We start from the raw sequence: 19,514 nt of genomic DNA on the forward strand, positions 1-19,514 counted from the left end.
AACTCTTTTAAATGCCAAAGTCACACAATAACACAAACACAATAACTCTTGAGGGCAGTGGTAGACCAGCAGCTCCTGTGTTCAACAATGTTGAATCACTTTTTCTCAATGGAGTCTGGCTTTGAAAAGAGCGATATAACGTCTTCAGTTCCCCACTGGAAGTCACAGTCTGACATTAAGGTGAAGCAGTAAAAATATTCTTAATATAGCTACACTTGAAGTGATAGTAATTTTTTTAGGTGGCTAAGATATGTTTTGTTGCTGACCCCTCCACAGCAGTAGATTGCTTAGCTTCCATGTTGGACTCCAGCCTGCGTCTCAAAACTGGGGGTGTGCCGACTGACATCTGCTGTATGTAATACACTGACTATGGATAAGTAAACCATGCAACCCCACTTTTAAAAAACCTGAATTATCCCTTTAAGGACTAGTCCTGACCTCTTTGGGGAGTCTTTTTATTTATTTTTTAAATAAAACCAGCCCTACACTGATGCTTTTTTGTCCATATTTGCACTTTATTTACATTCAAAGTACCGTAAAAACAGAATAAATCGATTTATTTTCATCATGAATTCAAAAATGGTCGGAAGGCCTGCACACTGTTGTCACCACTGTGTCCTCAGTGTTATCCTCTCTGTGTGTCACTAGAGGGCAGCTTTAGATCACATGTCTCTGAACTAGTTTTCTGTTGGTAAAGGCCATTGTTTCTTTTTTTATTGCAAAGATTACAAATCATGAGCACAGAAGGGCTCAGACATTTGGACCAAGTGATCATCTGCTATTATTACATCTGTCATATGAGAGGAGTCTAAGCAAAGCAATTTTGCCTCAGAAATAAAGCAGAAGCGTGTCACTTCTGTTCCAAATCTATTGCTTTTATGCAGTGTGCAGACAGCTAAAACTGCTGCCAATGATTCATTCTTCATGTGAAACAGGAAGTGAAACTAGCAGTCGAATAGATTCCACAGGAATGATATGGTGGCATGGGATTATGTGATGAATGCGCCTTCTCAATATCTAAAAAGAATGTCTGCTATGTAAATGAAAACCTTGCTGCTGAAGAAGAAGTGTATTAGAATGAGCACAGAGTGAAGGTTTTATTATCTAGTGGCACAGTAAGCCTCTGTGAAATTCCTCATGTTGGTGATTAGAGTTAATGCCTAGTGGCACAAGAATAGATGGACATCATCAAAACACTCAACCATGTTCACTAGATAGAAGCAGCACCTGCCAATTCTGAATGTCAGTTGAAATAGATTCAATTCAGAATGGAAAGCTATTGAAGCAGGCTCTTTTCCCAGAACAAAACTACTTTGAACTCGTTTTTTATTTAATAAACGAAGAAGATGAGGTCATCATGGGTGTTATAAGGTCAAATCACAGTACATTTTTCACTTACATCCTGGCATACAATGTCACACTTTTCTCAACAGAGTTGATACACAATCCATTTCTCCCAATATTTTGTACATTTTTCCATCTCAAGTCGTAAAAGTCTTTCCATACAGTATATTTTGTTCATAATCCCCAACCACTGGGCTAATGTTGGAGGATCAACTTACAAGTTATGGTTTTCCTGCTTCTTGCCAAAGATATCTTCAATAAATATTTATCTTTGTTTGGGACAGTTTTGGGTATTTTTCTTAAGTATAATATAACAAATGAGTGGACTAAATCCATCCCAATTTTCTTACGAATCTCAGCTGCATTCTTTTACCTATATGGATGTATTTTTGGGCAAGCCCAGAAAACATGATAATGATTGTCCAGTGAGGTTCTGCATTGCCTCCAACAAAAGCCACAGCTTTGTAGGCCTGGTGATAAAGAATCGCTCAAGGTTTTTCCAACCAAGCTCCCTCAGGGACCTTGAGTTTGCAGTAGTTGATTGTGTCTCACATATCTCTGTCCAGTCCTCTGTTATTTGTATGTCCGATTCTTTCTCCTTGTGTTGACTACTGTAGTTCTCTTTGTAGAATGATTCTTTGAAATTTAAATACTTCTGTACAATCTTGAAACTGACTTTTTAGTATCTCCCATTATGTATGCATTTGAAAATATAGTAATGAGGTTGTGTTCATTTATCTTTAAGGTTTGAATCCCTAACTTGCAGGTATCCGTTGAAGTCCTGCTTTTCTAGTCCAAATGTGATTGATATATCCTGATAGCTCTGAAATTTTCTGTCTTCTGACCCACAGTTTAAATCTCCCATCCAACCTAGCAAGTTCAAATCCCAGGTCAAATGCTACCCAACTCAAGATCCCTTCCTGTTTCTCCAAATGCAATTTCCTCAACACCTCATAGAAAATAAAGTCCTTTGGTTCAGTTTACTATAGCTCCTCTTGGCCTGACTTTTGTTACCGAGTAAAGTCTGTATTGGAATATCTACCTGAGTAATTTCCAAAGTCTTCCATTGAAATTCATAGTTTGGCACACACCAACATACTAAAAGTTTCAATTGTGCAGCATAATAATAATCCTGTAAGCATGGTAAAGCTCTCCCTCCTTTTTCTTTTGTCAAGCAGGCTGGAGTCTGACATGGATCTAAGCAATGTACTGCTGTGGAGGGGTCAGCAACAAAACGTATTTTAGCCACCTAAAAAAGGCCCACTTAAAAAAAATCAATATAATTTTAAGTGTATGTTATATTAAGAATATTTTCAGCATGTTACCTTTCAATTAGACAGCCAATTTCGAGGAGGAAGTCACTAATGGCTTCAGTTTCCCATGTATGCTCTCATCATGGCCACCAGACTACATTGACAAACACAGTAATTCTAGCTCGCTGAACATGGGAGCTGCTGGTCTACCGCTGCTTCAGTTGGTTAAATAGTTTGTGCTATGGTGTGACTTTGGTGAGTCTGGAATTGAAGAGAGCAATGTGATGGCCTCATTTTCCAGTTGGAAATCACTGCCTGACATTAAAGTAAAACAATGAAAATACTTACAATAAAGCATATTCTTAAACAGATATTTATATTTTTAGGGGGGGACTTTTTTTAGGTGGCTAAAATATGTTTTGTTGTTGACCCCTCCACAGCAGTACACTACTTAGCTTCCGTGTCAGACCCCAGCCTGCTTCTCCAAACTGGGGGTATGCTGGCTGACATCTATTGTATGTAGTACACTGACTATGCATAAGTACCCTTATACAACCACACTTCCAAAAAATGTGGAATATTAATTCAAACTAGAGAATGCAATTTCTGAAGAAATTGTGGCTGTGAATGCTTAATGCTGAATAGCTGAAGCTACACTGCAATGCTGGCTGATGTGTGTAAGAAAAAGGTGAAGTAGGAATGGTTGGAAAAGTGTTAACAGGTTTAATTAGTATGAATGTAATTGAAAAGTTGAATGATACTCATAATGTAGAATATTTCAAGGTTCTTGAAAAGCTGATGCTACACTGCAATGCTGTGTGTAAGAATAAAGTGATAGGAATAGTTGAAAGGGGTCTAAATAGTGTGAACATCATTTAAAAATTTGAATGATACTCATAATGTGGAATATTTTAAGTATTGTTGAAAGGCTGATACTACACTGCAATGCTGACTGAAATGGGGGTGAATGGGAAAAACTGGCTCTCCCATTGCTTGGTGGCTCTGTGAAGCTCACTGTAGATTTACTTGTCAACCTGCCTACCTACCTGCACTTCACAAGCACAATACTGCCAGTACCTGGCCCCAAAATAAGAGTATAATAATTGAAGGACATCCCTAAAAATCACATCTTACATGCATGCAGTTGATGACCAGGCCCATGTAAATGTTCCAATGTGTTCCTCCTTACAGCACTGTTTCAGATCACTGATCATTTGGAAATTCTTGCATGAATTGCTTGTTTCAGGTCATTGGGCATTCCAAAATATGGATTTTGGTCATTGCTAGCCCCACTGTTGCAGATTTATTTCTATGCCTCAGGTCATTTTCTGTGTGTGTGTGTGTGTGTGTGTGTGTGTGTGTGTGTGTGTGTGTGTGTGTGTGTGTGTGACATAGCTAGTTTCAGTTTAAGATGACAGATATTTCTGCTTTTATATAAAGAGCTTGTTTCAAAGAACAGTATGATCCAGGATCAGCTTCTTTTTAGTGCTGCTAGCTAAAAACACAGAACAGAGGTGTGTGAGTGACACTGGTGAGGTGAATATTGGGACAAAAATGTAGTTACATGTACTGTGTAGCTGAATAAGCTACACAGTACAAAGACTAAACTGTTGGGGAAAACTAAATAATGTGTTGATGCAGCCACACTGCCAGCCCATGTAAGCATTGAGTCAAAATGTTATCTTTCATACATGCAAGTTGTTTCATAGGACCTGCATATTGTAATACTAAATAACAGTTTGCTCTATAACACTATATACTAACACAACTGGCTTATTGTAAAGAAAGACTCTGCCTTACAATATGTTTGTAAGGAAAGCCAAGAGCATAAAAAATCCTTAAAAAAGAAAAAAAAAATCTTAACACAAAGGCTACTATCTTTTTGTGAAAACAAGTATGCCCCTACCCTTCCCTCTTCCTCACAGTTGAATTCAGCTTTTCTCACTTGTCATAGTAGTGGTGGATTAGCCTCCTGTAAAAAAAAGGGTTGCACTTCGCTACTTCTATGCTGCCTCCAGGGGAACCTCCCATGTCCATAACTCTCAACTTCATATGCTGTGCCTCCATCTAAGCCATTTTATGTGATCTGCCAGCCAAATGCTCTGGGTCATTAGCATTCATACATGTGCAACATGTCGTTGCATATCTAGAAATATGATCACAGGTGGTTTATGGTGTATCTGTGCTGTATATGGCTGGTTATTGACCATCACTCCAGAGAGAAGAGCTTTATGTCATGTTTTACACAAAGAACACAGAAACAGCTATGTTCGCTTTTATAGTGTTGGTTATTTAATTTACAGTTAAGATTCTTTTCAAGAGTAAATAAGTGGATGGTCATGGCATATTAGCTAGCATTAGACTGATAATCCAGCCATGCTTAAATATTTTAGAACTACAAAGCCATTTGCTTATTTTGGTTTTGGCAAAACTGACCCTTGTTACAAAAAACAGTTTAATGTGATTGTTGGTTTATTTTGGAAATCCAATTCTTGTAAGATATTTTATGGTGCAGTAGCAGCAGCATGAGTGGAGGAAACATGCTCTTCGTCTGCGCTGAAATAAACCCATTAGCAAAAAACCTTTTTGGGCATACGTGCCAAGCGAGCACGTATAGTGAATATGCGCCATCTTGGCATTCAGTATCTAGGTATTATTGAAATCTATGGACAAATCCTAGTGCAGGGGTGAACTAAACCATTTTGCACCTTTGCAGGGTAGGAGGGGCCTCAGACAGCTTTCACTGTTTTTTATACAAAGTTCAATCTTTCAACCAATTTATTTAGCCAGTTTAACTTAGTTATGGCACTAATTACGTAAAAGTAAAATACAGCATACAAAAACAATTTTTCCATTTCAGGTTTTTGAGGCTCCCCGTCGAATAGAGTACGCCAGGAATGAGTCCCAAAACCTGGAAATGAGTTAGCATTTCACCTCTCACAGTTCCCTTGTCTCAAAGTCAGTGGATTTTTGGTCAGATGCCTGAAATAAGGTCTGTCAGTATTTATGCCAGTAAATACTAGGGGTGGGGGAAAAAAATCGATACAACATAGTATTGCAATATTTTTGCAAAGCAATATCATATTGATACATGGACTCCAAGTATCTTTTTTTAAATAGCTACAGAAATTATGAATATCACAAATTCAAATAAAACATCTGTTAGCCTACTAGAATAATGAAATCAGTATCTTTTTCTGTCCACTAGATACAATTTGTGACAATAAAAATGACTAAAATGAGATGAACAGACTGAAACCTTGATCTCATTAGATAAAACAGACAAAGTTTTCCATTGAGGTTATAATTTGCTGTTGAAAAAAGATAATTAATCACAATATATTGCAACATTTGTAATTGCAATACTCAATATATCATCTAAACTCAATATATCATCTAAACATCTAAAATAACAATAATATTGTACCGTGACTTAAGTATCGTGATAATGTTGCATCGAGGATCCCGTGATTCCCACTCCCTAGTAAATACCTCATTTGTGAACTTTGAAGTTTTTATGTGTCTTAAAACGACAATTGCTAACAAGTGACTAAATGAGATTACAGAATGTCACCACGCTGAGCCGTGCCGAACACGGCTTTACAGTCCTGTTATGGTGGTGACACTGAGTCATGTGTCTGTAGTGTTGTGTGTCTTTGTTTACAGCCTAACATTAGCTTTTTACTTATAGTGATTGCATTCAGACTTCAATAATCATGGAAGCATTGATCATATGTGAAGATTATTTTACTGAACAAAACGTGTGAGGACCGTAAACAGTAATTTGTTTGCCACAGAGCTTATTTTCGGCAACAATCCAAAATCCAGTGGAAAAATTCCATAGGCTTTTTGACGAGGAAACTATGCAATGCCAACATCAGCCTACAGAAAAACGTCATCCCTGGAGAACTCTATTGGGGCCCTTGGTAATCAGTCCCACTGTCCCCCTACAACGTCGCCCTTGTTTGTAATATTTTATGTGGCAGTAGCAGCAGCAGCATGAGTAGGAAAAACATGCTCTTTGCCTGGGCTATCGAATCAATGTTAAATTTACTCATTATGTGACTTTCATAATCTTAACCATTTTAGTTCAGGGGTAGACAAAGCACAGGTATTGACAACTGAAATATGATTGCAAATTGCTAAATTGTCCTATTTTATCAGTGGTCGGAATTGCCGGTTCTCCACGTTTCCGACAGCACGTGAAGGCAGCACAGAGATAGCGCCGCTGTGTGCTCCAGGCAGTCTCCACTCTCCACTCCGCTCTGAGGTGTGCTCTGCTCTCCGTTGAGTTGCACACAGAGGCGAGCGTCTCGATAAGTTTGAATTTGGAAATATCGTCCCGTGACTCCAGCGGAAGGCATATGTATTCCGACTTTTGATTCGAAGAGGAAGGCATTTTGGAGGACGATAGTAGTCTTTATTTTCCAGAAGAGAACAGCAAGTGAGTGAAGGCTGCCTGTGAGCCTTGTTGTCCCGGGGGAGCCTTTTTTTGTTTGGGGTCAGCCGAACTGTACTGGCGCGGTTTCTTCAGCTTGGACAGAAACTGAAAAATATTCTCAAATTCTTTGTGCCTGACGTGTTTGAGTCCACTGGGTTAAGCTGTGATGAGGAGGGAATTTAACAGCGGTGAAGCGCCAGACGGAGACAGCGAAAGCTAAGCTCATCTCACCAACCAACGGTGGTCAACCACCACAGCTTCGACCACAGAAATACAGGTACTTTTTCTTTAATTTAGCACATTCATGCTCCATGCTCGTGCTGTGTGCTTTGAATTCTTTCACATTATTTAGCTAGATAGCGCTACATAGAGTTGTAGTTGATGTTTAGTGGTCAGACAGTGAAATCGGCTAACGTTAGACTGCGCGCATGTGTGTATTGTGAGAGTGAGTGGAGGTGGTGTGTGTGAGGGGGGTATAGGCTGAAACGGGAATAACGTCTCCCCAGCCAGTCATGGCTTGCATGGAGTTGGGTAATCCTCCCGTAGTGAGAGAAATGGATGCAGAAGCCCATTCAGAAATAGGGCAATTTAGCGCCGCATTGAATCCGTGTAACATAACGTTACACATAACAGCAGCATCTCAGTAATATTTAAGTACCAACTTATACAATCTGATGATGGATCTGATGGTGCCACATTCACCAGGAAACCATATGAAGTCGTTTTTAAATTCATAGATTTCAATAGATTTATGCAGACCATCAGACAAAGAAAACATTAAACTGCCAACCTTAGATAGGCCTACTCCTACGTGAGATATGTCGATGTAAAGGTAGAGTCTGGTTTAGGGTGTTCTTCACACACACGAGAGGTGCATGAGAGAGTCTGTGATGAAGTCTGCCTATAGTTGTGTCTCAGTCAGCCTAAAAACCATTCATTGTGTTAGAGACTGTTCTTTACCTATCAGAGGAGGGGGCTGCTGCGGTGTGATTTCTTTTTTTTGTTTTCTAGTTGTTTTTGTACCCTCTCTGAAGCTACAGATATTTTTCTTTGAGCCTTCCCCAGTGACAGGTGGGAAATGCACGACCCTCCCTCCACCATAAACTGTTTATAAGATTTTTCAAACTTACCCTTTGATTTTTTTGAAAGTTAAAAGTTAATGGCGAAATATTGGATTTTAATAAAGCCTTGGTTTTTCACTCTTGACGTACATACTGCATAGTAGGGGTGGGTGATATGGCCCTTAAATATTATCACAGTATTTCAGGGTATTTTTTCGATACTGATATTCTTGATGATATGACAGATTAGTAAAAAAAAAAAGTATTTTATTATTAATCTAAGAAAATAGAATTGCAACAAAATAAGTATAGTTTTACATGTCAACATAACAGATTACTCTCAAATATTCAGTTAAAACTTAACAAACAATACCTCTAATTTCTTCAGTTTGTAAACAATAACAGTAACTCAGAGTGAGATCCAGATTCTGTATACAATACTGATAGAACAACAAAATCAAATCTACCACAAATTACACATTTGATCAGTTCCAAAATACAAAAATGTCCCCTGGGATCTATTTATATAATCAACAGGTGATTTCCTTCTCTTTTACAAAATCCTAAATGATTGAGTTGTCTTTTTTTTCCACCTGGACTTTATGCTCTGCCATTTCTCCTCTAATCATCAACATGTAACCTGTGACAGGCTGTTATGCTATCATGACTATTGCACATTCACATATATGTAGTTTTTTGTTGAGCGGCAAGCTTTACGTAGGTTTACATTACCAAAGGTTTATGACAAAATTACTCGACGACACCCGACTCCCATGTACGCATGGCGAGAGAGGAGAGGGAGAGACGCTGAATGAGTTCCCTCTGAGCGATAAGTTGCCAAAAGAGTCTGAGAAGTGCGGGGCTGTAAACAGCACACATTCAGGACGCCCAGGCCTCACAACACCACAGTTTTATTCCCCACTACTGAAGCTGCTCCTCTTTATGGAACCACTGCAGAGTCGGGAATAATTTCACTTTAAGCCTTGCTTGTTGATGCTGTGGATAAAAGTGTGACGTCAATGTGTCAACAATATGAAATATTGTATCACGATATGATTTGTTCTACATGATATTAAAAATTAAACCGGTATAATTGTGAACGAGATGATATGGCACACCCGTACTGCTTAGTTAGTGCGAATGGTGTATTATTGGTCAAATTTTAAATGAGTCATAGAACAAAGTGATTTTGATGTAATATCACAATTTTACGCTCAGATTTGGTCATGCTTTTTTCTGACTGAAGGTCCTTGCACATGATGTGTCCAAGGACCAGCTGAATTGTGAAAATCCAACGAGACTTTCTGTTTTTACAGTTTCTGGCTATGATAAATAGTGTAATATTGGCAAATTTTGAAGAAAACATGTCGTCCAAACCAAGGCATGTTTTCTCCAAAAATCTGTGGTAAAATAAATATGATACAACCATTTAACCATAACAACTATTACAACTGTTTTTATTTTGGCTCCTGAGCCAAAAATAAAAATAAAAATCACAAGTCCCTCCCCAGTGCTTAAAAAATATTTGACATGCTTCCCTCTTTTTGCACCCCCCCCCCCCCCCCCCCCATAGGAAACGAACAGTTCCTGGTCTTTTTATCCTAACATCAGTAACTTCAGTGAAACAAGTGCCCTCTTTCAGTGACGATCCTGTCAGGGCTCTACTGCTTCTATCAGAAAAGAGTTGGTCTACTTTTTCTATTTGCTCTTCTCTTTTAAAATGATATCATTTGAAATGTTGAATCCTTAATTAGGTGTGATCCATGAGGGACCGTCTTAAAAGCTACCCACTCCCTCTCATGTTATTTGATCCCTGGTTCCAATGGTCTTCTGATACTTCACTCTCTGTATTAGATTACAGTTTAATCAGATATGCATAGAGGCCTTTAATCCTTATTTAACTAGGAAAACCAACTACAAACAGGGAGGGTCACACACAGTCACACAATTCATATCCATGTTGCCCAGCATAGCCACAGCACTGCTATCCTATTGAGCATCATCTCCGGGGGAACTTTTAGGTAGTAAAGGCCTTGCTCAAGGGCACTTTGAGACGGGTTTTTTCAAAAGGACTGAGTGTTTTCCAATCATGTCCCTTGTGCAACATTTCCTGGTCAGCATGACTAATTAGTTCCAGCAACACGCCTCTAAAACCTATTACCTTTCTGCTTCCACTGTGATCAGGGTGAAGCAGTTTACAAGCCATGGTTCATTATCTGTTTTGCTGTTGAGGGTCATGTTTTCAGTGCAACAGGAGGAAAACCTGTGTGTGTGTGTGTGTGTGTGTGTGTGTGTGTGTGTGTTTGTGAAAACAAACTCTAACATCTTATCTGCATTTGTACAACTGTACTAGTATGCCTAGCATGTTGGTGCTTGTTGATCTTGCCTACTTTATCATTTCTTAGATGAAGAAATAACCCACTTTAATTTTCACAACCCCTACTTTCTTTGATCTTCTCTGATATACACTTGGTTACAAAAACTGTCAAAAATATAGGCCTACATACACAGCCACAGTGCGAGGTGGTGCTGTGAATCTCATTTTTCTTCTAAAGGATTCATTGCCTAAATAAGTAGTCAGGGTATATGGTATATGACGGTATGAGTGTGCGGCTCTACATACATATTCATAGCACTAATATTTTGTTTCAAGCCAGGATGCTCAGAGCCGAGGATTCACTGTGTGCTAGATAGTTGTCAATTTTTCTTGGACGAGATGGGGAAGTGAAAATTCAATAAATATTGCGTATGTAACACAGATTTCATGGCATGCCTGAAACCAGTATAAAAACAATACATACAAGGCTTGGAGTATTTCATGCATTTTTTTTTCAAACTTGGCAAGATGAGAATCAAAGCTAGTGTAATACTACATGCAGAGTGAAAAACACAAAATTGTCAAGAAAACTCACCAATGAACTCCAGTGATTTCTCAGTTTTATGTTAGAGCTGTATTTTCCAAGAATAAATGATGTAGGTTCATTTTTTTTTTCCTCCTGAAATTGTGGTAATTGTAACATTAAATTTCATCCCGAGGGGCATTAAAAAGTCTTAAAAAGTTCTAAATCTGTGTTGACTTTAGGGTTGCAAAGGGGCGGAAAATTTCCGGTAAATTTCCGGAAAGTTTCCGGTAAATTTCCCTGGGAAGTTAAGTTTGGGAATTTTGGAAATATTCCATATTGGAAACTTTCCATGAGAATAATGGGAATTATGGGAATTAATGGGAATTAATGGGAATTTAGGGGAACTAACTGGGCATATATTATATTCAAGCATAAATATAAACAGAAGTCATAAGAAAACAACCATACAAAATGTTTTCAACAGATATTTCAACAGATTTATTTGTAAGTAGAACAGAACACGTTTTAATTACTTGTTTCATGGATGAACAAAAACAGAAATGTTGGGTTCAATGTTACCCATCTCCCAACCCCACTCAATCAAAAATGCACCCCCCCCCAACCAAAAATCTCCACAAAGTCCCATTCAAAATGTTAAATGAAAAAAGCCACTCTCCCTCCAAAACGTCCCATTAAACATGCAAATCTTCCTTCAAGCAATCCTCTGCATTTTTGCTCAGTCAGTGGGCTCTTCCTGGGCCTCATCAACATCCAACAACATGTCCACTTCCTCAACATCCAACTCTGAGTCTTCCTCTTCAGTGTCACTTTCCAGCCTTGTTGAGGATGGCTCTGTGTCAGGCTCAAAGAGCCTTAGGTTTGCCCGAATGCCAACCAGCTTTTCCACTCTCACATTTGTGAGCCTGTTGCAAACCTTTGTGTGGGTGTTGCCAAACAGTGACCAGTTGCGCTCGGAGGCGGCTGATGATGGTGGGATTTGGAGGATGATGGAAGCTACAGGTGCAAGGGCCTCAGATCCACGTAGTCCCTTCCACCAGGTGGCTGCAGATATGTGCTGGCATGACTGCCATATTCCATCCCCTTTCCAAAGGCCTTGCTTTGTTCGATACTTTGCCAAACTGCCTAGAACTTTGCCTTTATCGAGACCCAGGTGGTCAGCCATGGCTGTAATGACCGCGTAGGCACCGTTAATCTCTTCCCCAGAAAGTATGCCCTTGTCATATTTTGGGTCCAGCATGTACGCTGCTGCATGCACCGGCTTCATGCAGAACTCCCTCCGCTTTTCCAATGACTTGACCACAGCAGTTTCCTCTGCTTTCAGTAGTAGGGAAGTGGGCAGGACTGTCTGGATTTCTTCTTTGAGTTCTGCAAAAAGGCACTGGACATCTGACAAGATGGCACCATCCCCCTCTATCTTCGCTATTGCTGCTGCAATAGGTTTGAGGATTTTCTGACTGCTAGACACTCTTTCCCAGAACACATCATCCAAGATGACCTTCTTTATGTCGCTGTCGATGCCTGCAGACTGGGATATGGCCATCTCTTGCAGAGACTCCTTTCCCTCCAGAAGGCTGTCAAACATGATAACAACACCACCCCATCGCATTACGCTGGGATGCTTCAGTGTAGTACTCTTCTTCTTTTCCTTTTGCTTTAAGTTCCCTATGAAGAGCCAACCATCAATTTTGAAAATTTCCAGTTTATTCCCATAAATTCCCATTAATTACCATAAATTCCCATGGAAAGTTTCCATTTTTGAAAATTCCCGGAATTTTGCAACCCTAGTTGACTTTAATGTTCATCATGAACTAGCCATTTAATAAAGGCCTTTTAACTTTTGCACCAGATAAGAGTTGCTTTGGATTTTGTTTTTTCAAGATGTACTGCACTTCCTGACCAAAGAGCACCTTCCTGGATGCCATGATACTGCAACCCACATGAGCGCTTCATCTGCTGTTGTCTTTAAGATTATGTGACTTGTTTTATAAGACAGCTGAGACCTGAACATGGACATAATGAGAAAGATCTGCTCTGCCTTGTCTCACCAGCTCATTTATAATTTATAAAAGAACAGTTTCCCTAGTGAACACAGGCCTGGGTATAGTGCTAAATGCTTATTTATTGGGTATTAGAATACTCTGTCTCATGGCAGAGTAAATGACAGGCAGTTGTTTGCTGATTAGCTTTTACTGTGGAGTTCAGTATTTCTTGCTTTAAATCAGATGTGTATGGGCTGAGGAGGGGCACTTTATTTTCCAATAAAGTAATGAAATGCCAGAATATACAAAGAATTGCTTCATTTGTGGCCACTGTAATCCTGTAAAACTAAACAAATGTTCCCAACAACTTCACATTACCAACGTAAGGGCTGGATGGAAGCATATGTGTGGAAGTGACATTACTGTTCCAAGTCTGGACAGCCAGCTGCAGCTGAAATAACAACACACTGTGGTGCCACAGATAAGACTCAAAAACGATTTCAGATTTACTACCGTGGTAACTTCAGGATTAGCCGTATCTTAACATACAGAGGGTACAAGTAGTTGTAGCTGCTTATGGCTGATGCAGATCTTGGAGGCTGCAGCGCATTTGTCTCACAAGTTTAGCTACTGGAGTCTGAGCTGAGTATTTGAACCAGAAATACAATACAAAATAAAGAAAGAGACATAATATACAACAATTAAGGTTCCAGTGGTGAAGAAGACATACTAAGAGGAGCAGATTGTATAAGTTGGTACTTAAATAACTGCATTAAGTTGTCTGAACTTGGCTAAGATCGCTTCCACTATTGGATCAGGGAGGCAAGATAATATTGCCATGTCATTGGTATCAGCCGATCAGAATTGGCCATCATGCTTTTTCATATTTTGCACAATGAGTGATTATTACATACATATGAAAGCATTCTATTTCATGTCTCCATCTGCTGGTGGGCCATCATGATAAAAGTATGCATATGGTGTTTACACTGCAGAAGAGACTTGATGATCACTAAAATAAGGTGGGGAAAAAAGTGTATCGATATTGGTCGTTATCAGCCAAAGAAGTTGTTATATATTGACATATGGGATATTTGCAAAGAAAATCCAATACTGTGCATCCCTATATTGGAAGGATAACTGTGAATTTTAGTACACTCATGTTCCCTAATGGATGTAACTACTGTGACGTCACGTCACCCATTGATTATTGACTCCCATTTTGAAACCTTGAGTTCAGTGTTACGGCCTTCACCATCTTGGATATTTGGAGCCAGAAGTGACCATATTTGGAAGAGAGGGTGGAGGTTTGGAGGTGCAAGAGGTGGATCTGACTCACAGACTGTAGTGAGGCCTGGCAAACAGCCTGTCACCCAAGCAGCCTTGCCCTTATATGCGTAACTTTGGGCCTTAATGATTAGAATGGTTTGAAATGAATGAATAAACTAATTAATAAAGTGTAAACTTGGAAGTTAAAAACAACATGACTGTTGCACACTTACTGGAAATGATGATTGCAAGAGTTGACGGCTTTTCTTGCAAATTGCAACTGATCGTACAGAAACACCAAAGGTAACTTATGCCCTAATATCATATAGCTTACGCTACAATAGGGTTGGGCGATATGTTAAAAATTTCCAACTGGCCACCGTCAGCCCATCAACCGGCAGTTGCCGATATATTCGGCAGTTGTGTGTGTGGCGGAGAGAAAAAAAGGGGGGGGGGATGTTGCATTCATGTGATGTCGGAAAGAATCGAAAAATGACTTTCAGAATGGGATAATTCACATTAACGCCACCTCATGTCAGAAAAACAACTCGGCAACTCGGAAAATGCAGCGTGCTTTGCGAGCCCACTCATGTCCAACATGGCACGTAAATATCTGTGCATACCGGCAACAAGCACACCATCAGAGAAGGTGTTTAGCACGGCTGGTAACATTGTTAACCATATACGCATATGAATTCACGTTACAGCCGGGTTCCACCGGCTGCAAACGTAAGCATCACGTCAAGCGTCTTGTTTACCGTTTGCTGAGCCATGATAGTTAAAGCATTTTCCACCTAAGTTATTACATAATTTGAGTAATCTACAAGTTTACTGTACTGTTTGTCATCTACTTTCAAATGTCCGCCACGGACATTTACACAATGTCACGGATAAACATGGGTAAATGCATGAAAAAAAAATCATCACATATCACCTCTGATAATGGTTTATTCATTTAAAAACACATTGTGCTCGTTTAGCACACTATTTCATGTAGTTTTTATCTGCTGGAGGGTCACGTAGGGGAGCGTAGCGCAACAAAAATAGAAGAGCATCCTAAAATAGAGAGTTGTCGCTCGACAGGCGGTGGTTGTAGCGCCGCTCCCGTTGCCGGTGCAGCGGCTGTAATTGATTAACAGGGGGGTGAGCTGCTACGGGACTCGCGCTGCAGACGTGTCGCGCCACTCCCGTTGCCGGTGGACCCTGGCCGTAACTTTCAGCTCCGCCATCACTGACGTGTTTTGTGAAAGACTCGTCGGAAATCAGTGTGAAGCTGCCAGTTCCAATACGCACACACTTTGAATTGTGCTCTACATAGTTATTATGGACTATATGTACCGAATTGAATTCTGTGGAGACAGACCATTAATTTAGCAAAATAAAATGACAAAAATCGCCCAAAAAAATCGTCAAAAATGAAACCAACCGTGATGGACTCAGCCGATGGGCGATTGCCGATATATTCGTCCAATCGCCCAAGCCTACGCTACAACATGTAATGTCAATGCCTGATGAAAAAATGTGCCACTGTTAGCTAGCTAGCAAGCTGAGGATAACATTCTCATTATCGTGACGTACCAAATTATTAAAGAATTTTGCCAATTAACAAACTGATGGTTTCTATCCAACAACACTAGTGGTAATGAAAAATACACCTTACATTTGTGAAATGCTGAGCGAACAACATGGCGACCATTGAGGGTGGGAAGTGTCCACACTCAACTTTTTGACCGTTCAGAGTGCAACAGTCAGGTTCTCATAGTGCACTGCATTTTGCCCTAGTTCTCAGTGTGAATGCACTCATTTTTTCAAATTAGAAAGTATAAGTTCAAAAGAATCTGATTTGAGACGCAGCATTACTCTGAATCAGACTTAAGCACATCAGGATGCTAACTCTGTAAGGGATCATATTTAAAAGCATACATGTGTTCTGCTTTAGACTCAACACTAAGGATCTTGTCTGTGATTTTGTTTTCTTTTTTTTTTTTTTCCCAACCAAACAGTTGGCTGTACTGGGTGAAGGTGGTGGATTTGCTTGCAGAAACTGAATTGTTAATGGTATTTTTACAGTTTTCTAAGAAAAACTGAAGATAGATGTCAGTTTTCTGTGTTGACTTGCTATTTTTCAGCTGCTGCATCACGTGTCATGATTTCCAATCAAGACTGTATATAAAGATGGACAACGTCTGTCCACTTCCTACTACTTTAAGACAATGATGTACAAAATATCCCGGTTATGGCCACTGCCATCTTCCACTGGTGACATCATTTGGAGCCAGAGTCTGCGCAGTAGCAATCTCCATGGAGTTCGTGCCTGTACACCCATCCGACCAACTGCGAGTAGCTCTGTGGGTTGCAAGCACATGGAACCCCCCCCCCCCCCCCCCCCCCCACATTTAATAGGAAAAATGAATTTGATGTGTACTTTTAGTTTTTAGTTTGGCCCATGTCCCATCTGCTAACTGCAGGCGGGGTTTAAGACCTACACTGATTTAACCCCACAATTATACCTTTAGGAGACCTCAAGGCTAACTGTAACTTCAAACAGGTATAATTGTTTTGTGATCATCCATTTGCAAAGGTAAATTTAGATTTTTGGTCCTTGTACTGCTTGCATGGCTGCAAATGTGACCAGACTCCCCTGCAGATTTTCAAATTACATTTACCTAACTGCTGATAAATTCTTAAATTGACCATCATAACGTTATACTGGAAAATAAGTGCAACTAAATAGTGCTAAAATGTAATGAGATTTAGATGGACTAAATTATTTCCAGTAACAAAAATCTACTCAAGTGGAAGGTCTGTATTTTGATATCAATGTAGTATTTTGCATCAATAGATGCCCAGCCCAAATGGTCATATTCTTACAAAACTAACATAAATCACCCTCCATCATGGAAAACTCATGAATGTGCACTGAAAGCATGGGCTGAGCGGGGCTTAGAGGTACACAGAGCGCACATGGGAGAAGTTTGCCTAGCAGGCAAAAAGCCTTTTCTGGAAAAAATCTATTTATTTTAACCCCACCACGACATTTTCCTAACCTTAACCAAAAAATCCCTTTCCAGAAGAAAGCCCTCTAGGCAAACTTCTCTCAGCAGCTCACAGACCTGCTTAAGTATGCACTGCTATGTCCTGGAGAATGACGCCCATCTGGGCAAAATCCCATGTTTTTAGGGTGTTCCACTTTTGGGGAGCTGTCATGTTGTCCATCTTTATATACTGTACACTCTAATCCAATCAGTAAATAGTCATCTGGACTTTGCAACAGGGAAGCTTCCTGTGCATCATTTAAGAATTAGTCACACCATCCAGATAGTTAAATAACTTGATTTCCTTGAAGTTAACAACTTGCAGTCACATCATTTTATGTTTTGAAACTTTTGAATGGCGCCTTTTTCGATAAAGATGAATCTTGGTGCTCAGCCCTTGGTCATGTCCTATCAGTAGCCTGTTGTATGTAGGGCTGGAGCGACACGTCAATGTCATCGATGTCATCGACTACGTAAATACGTTGACGCAAATTATTTGCGTGCTTGGTTACAATTGACTTACGGGCTCGGTTACAATTGTCTCACTCGGGTCGTTTTTCGGTCAGGAAAACGCAGCCTGAACCATGTTCTAGTGTGCTCACCTGTGTCTGTGTGTGTGTGTGCGCGCACGTGTTTGTGTGTGTTTGTGCGCGCACCGGGGCTGAACTCCGCCGTGCGCGTTACAGAGAGCATAGGAAAATTGTAAACGTGCAATCATGTAGAGACAGAAATGACATAAATAACATAAGGCTATTTAGTTTGTTTAATAAAAGGACAAGGTATAGACCTGTTCTATAGGAAAGGTAACCTTAAATGACTTCTGTTGTGATCTGGTGCTATATAGAAAATAAAATTAAATAAAATTAACTTGAACTTCAAGGGGGATGGGGCCCCCCTAATATAATAGTAGGGGAAACTATGATGTTTCAATAAATGTTAATGTTAATAAGAAATGTTTTGGTATTCATATTGTTTAAATGGCCTCAATCAAATAATGGAAAAATAATCGATAATTGAAAAAATAATCGTTAGATTTATCGCTAGAAAAATAATCGTTTGAGACAGCCCTAGTTGTATGCAAAAATGCAATGATAAAGGATTGGCAGGTTTTATCCAAGTAAATGCACTGTAATTAATACAGCAGTGTGTGTTTAAATCAAACTAAATTTAAAACTTTGTTCAGGCTGCATGTCCTCTTTCTCCTGTTATGCAACCAACCGCTTTCGTTTGTTGTCTCGCTATGTACATGAAATCTTCTGCAATCTCAAAGGTCTCCTTGTTTGTCTTCGTCCTTGGCGGCCACGCACAAAGTCCAGACATGACCTCTGACCCCAGCATTAGATACTGACGCATTGTGAGTGGCTAAGTCTCCATTGTGATTCCTTTCCGCATGGTCATTAATTATGCATAATGCATACGCTGCTATCCTCAAGCCTTGTCCCACACATACACAGAGCCGCAGACTCTCTCATTCTAGTGTGAAAAAGCATCTCGCTCCAAGCTCTGTGCACAGTCACAGGCCTCTGAGGATGCCGTGACATTCCCAAAGGAGATTCCATTCCCCCGTAAACAATCCTGGCATTGACATGGGCACTGATTAGTGAGTTGCCAGGGTATTCCCACAATGGCTCAGCGGAGGATAATGAGATCAGATTGACAAAATGGAGTTCTCATTCAGGACTTTCCTGGCAACAAGTTGTATGGAACTACTTGGCAGTATTTTGGGAAGCCATGTCGCTGAAAGTTTAGTTTTCTGTCTTACCGAAAGTGTTGACATTCAACAGATTGTTCTGACGAGGTGCTGAAAGCATCCAGGAAGCACAGGAAGCTGTCAGAGCTACTGCCACCAGAGTTCGCAGATTTGTCTCCAATGTTATCTGTCAGCATTTTAACTCCTTTTTCCTGGAGTTGTAGAAGTAAGGTGACATCAAATCTGTGGTGCTGCAAAACCAAGTTTTGCTTCAGTTTCCAGTTTCACTTGCTTTGTTTTTTTGGGTGAACCTGTAAAACATGAATTTTATGATCCTTGGGGGGAAAATTGGGTCATTGCAGCACAGAATGGAGCCGGGGGGAAACAATCCTAAAGTATAGACTATAACTAGAAAGGGCAAAAAGTGCTAAGTGCTATGTGTAAAGGACATAAATTAAATATGAAGTAAAATATTTAAGATGCGGCTCCTTTTATTATATCAAGAGTTTAGTCTGCGTTTAAAGAAAATTGTAATCGTCAATGATTCCTGAGAAGAGGAAGCTGAGGCTCTTCTTTGT

At 39.9% G+C, this 19,514-nt stretch overlaps 1 protein-coding gene across 5 annotated transcripts in view; it reads left to right on the forward strand.

Annotated features, from left to right (window-relative positions):
- Positions 1-6,843: 6,843 nt before the first annotated feature.
- arhgap32b (Rho GTPase activating protein 32b) overlaps positions 6,844-19,514 on the forward strand; it is a 210,987-nt gene continuing 198,316 nt past the window's right edge. For 4 of the 5 annotated variants that reach the window (XM_050035211.1, XM_050035231.1, XM_050035236.1 and 1 more), the window contains exon 1: positions 6,844-7,315. The gene's annotated coding sequence lies outside the window, so the exon portion shown is untranslated. The remainder of the gene's footprint in view (positions 7,316-19,514) is intronic. The other variant, XM_050035224.1, reaches the window with a different exon arrangement.

The sequence above is a fragment of the Epinephelus moara genome, chromosome 3, assembly GCF_006386435.1.
Source record: "Epinephelus moara isolate mb chromosome 3, YSFRI_EMoa_1.0, whole genome shotgun sequence".
NCBI lineage: Eukaryota > Metazoa > Chordata > Actinopteri > Perciformes > Serranidae > Epinephelus > Epinephelus moara.